This window comes from Pseudophryne corroboree, chromosome 2 (assembly GCF_028390025.1).
Source record: "Pseudophryne corroboree isolate aPseCor3 chromosome 2, aPseCor3.hap2, whole genome shotgun sequence".
In the NCBI taxonomy this organism is placed as follows: domain Eukaryota; kingdom Metazoa; phylum Chordata; class Amphibia; order Anura; family Myobatrachidae; genus Pseudophryne; species Pseudophryne corroboree.
In genome coordinates, this window is record NC_086445.1 from 733,008,429 (window position 1) to 733,011,385 (window position 2,957).

Below are 2,957 nucleotides of genomic sequence, written 5' to 3' on the forward strand. Positions count from 1 at the left end.
CTGGCGCCCAAAAGCGTCATTTTTATGAGGGGACTTTTTGTGTATTGCATGCATGATATTTGTATAGGCTTACAGAGGGTTAATATAGATTCATGAGTATGTGTAATTGTTGGATGTTTATTGGCACCAGATGCACTTGGTATAAAGCATTAAAGTGTTATATTTACCATAATTACTTGGTCTGTCTCGGGAAACAACCGAACTGGAAGATCCTGGAGTAGGAAAGAAGACAAAGAAAAAGGTATATAGTAATATATATGTGGGGAAAGGTATATAATAGTATATATGTATTATATATGTAAACTTAAGAGGGGAACTAAGCAAATAAAATAAGGCTTACTCAAGCAAGCCTTGCACTGACCAATTATTGGTCATAGCTTGAGTGGAGGCACAGCCGTGAAAGATCATCCCTTAGTCCAATACTTACCCAACTCTCATCCTCTGTTACCAAGGGAAGGGTGTTACACTGACATAGCTCACAATGCTGGAATCCCAACTCTCGGCATCCCGATCATAAGTATGCAAGGGAGGGTTAGTGTTAGGCTGCGTGAGGGAGAGACACTAGAGGGAGGGTTAGGCTGCAGAGGGGTGAGGTTAAGTTAGACTTCAGAGGGGAGTGTTAGGCACTAAAAAGTGAGGGAAATGGTTAGGCACTAATGGGGGAGGGTTAGGCTGCAGGAAGGGAGGGTTAGGTAGGGGGTAGAGGGTTAGCATACCTACCTAAAAGGTGTCGAGATCCTGACCATCAGGATGCTGCTTTGACCACCAGCATCCCAAGCACCAGGATCCCAATATTATCCCATACAGATAAGTGAAGCCCATTACAGATGGATATCTTGCACCTCCTGTAGTATGGTGCTTGTGCAAATTCTGATACTAATATTAACAATTGCAGCTGTAGATGGAAAACAGTCGCATAGATCCTCACTCAGTTTAGCATAAAACAGTAAATCGGCCCCTATAACTCTTTGGTATTATTGTCTGGAACAGCAACTTTAGTTCAGCTGCACTCTTAAAATATCTGAGTACTCATGAGAATTATTTTGTGAACTATTAAAAAAAATCTCTAAGACGTACAGTAACTAAAGGCAATGAGATCTTTATCGCACAGCCTAATTTTGCTTCAAGCACAATGGATTCAGGGCATTTTAATAAGTACTTGAAGGAAAAGCAATCTAAATTCAGTAAAACCATATTTTACACAGGCATTTACATATGCACAATGACAAATCCTGTTAAGCTCTAGGCTAACATTGTGAACGAGGGAGAATACTAGAGCATTCACTCACTTAAATCTATAGTGTTCATTGTTGAATTTTGTTACCGTTTATGCAGTATATCATATACAGTACTGTACATGTAAAAAATGTCAAGACATATAAAATGATGGAACATGACTCATTCTGGTTCAGTTTAAAATAAATGAAACACTTTGAACATGTCACCCTACTTTTGGATACATTGTACTGCATATGTTAAAAAATGTGATAATGATTTTGCAGGATTTACATTCATGAAGGAGAAAGTATTGGGTTCTTCACCAGTATAGGATTAACAATAAATATAACCTACATCAAGATACTAAGGTACTAATTCCTTGATTTGCAAAATAGGCGGTGCACCCTGAGTCAGTAGGGACAAATAAAAAAGAAAAAAAGAAAGAAGACTATATTTTTAGGCACATGGTTAAAGTTAAGATAATGTATTAATTCTGATAAAATGTAACTTTTATTGATGACAATGTGTAGATGTAACCTAAAGTAAGTATATATAGAAGTGATGAAATCATTAACTGGTTTAACACCATTGGTTATATAGTAGAGTCAGTATGTTGGTGATGTGTCCTTTAAATGGAAATAATCTCTACAATGACAGAGGATAAATAACACAACTGACTCCTAAGCCTAGTCCGTCACCTACTTGTCTAAACTGTGGGTGTTAAATCACACCCCATGTATATCCTGACAGAAGGCAAATATACAAATGGACTGAATGCCACAGGATGAGAAAAATAGTCTGGAAGGAAGATATAGAGGGTGGATCTGCTGTTAGCGTTAGGCACAGAGTCCGATGAAGCCCTGGTTTCTACAACACTTGGTATTCCCAGGAGGTCTGTCATCCAGGTACTGACTAGGCCCAACACTGATTTGCTTCCAAGATCAGACGGTATTGGGCGTTGACAGTGTGGTATGATAGTAGTATACCTTAAGATGACTCCGGGATCACTAATGAGAGTCCACCTAGCACTCAAGGGAGTGCCTGAAATAAATGAATAGTTTAGGAGTAAATAGTCAGAAAAAAAGTGTAAAGCGGATCTGCTGTCACTGTTAGGTTAGGGTCAGGTTTGTCCAAGAATCGCATTGTACAGCCCTTAAATCAGTGATGAGAGTCCATTAGAAGTAAAAAGTGTATAGTAGCTAAATAAATTAGTAGGTAGTCCAAATTTAAACAATGAATCTATTGCATAAAGATAGCTTTGTAAGATATTATTCTGAAAAAATGTATCACTATAGAATATACAATGTATAACCATTAAATATACAACTCCAAATGTTATTGTCTACTAGGAGACAAGAGAGTATCATTCTTCCTTGAGGATAAAGAAAAACACCAACTCCTGCTCTAAATGAGATAATGAGCCTATATAACATGTGTAACTGCAGCAGATCAGCTCACGACATCCCATCGGTGGTAAAAGGATGATAATTTAAATGCCAACTTTGAACTTAGTTTAAAGCCTATCCAGCTGTATTGGATTTAAGTATCACATCTGTGCTCGCTAGGCATTACCAGTAACCACAGTTTGCTGTTAATGTGATTCCAGCACCTACTGAACAAACGATACTTACATGGAAAATTGTTCAAACAAATAATGCGTCAAATTGGGATATACCCTTACTGCTGTATTAGTCAGCTTATGAGACGATGAGGTGTCAATCTACCTTAGTATTAAAGAA

The 2,957-nt window shown here is 37.8% G+C and overlaps 1 pseudogene; it reads right to left on the reverse strand.

Annotated features, from left to right (window-relative positions):
- Window positions 1-2,082: 2,082 nt before the first annotated feature.
- LOC135052601 (5S ribosomal RNA) lies at window positions 2,083-2,201 on the reverse strand (annotated as a pseudogene).
- Between the last annotated feature and the right edge of the window lie 756 nt (window positions 2,202-2,957).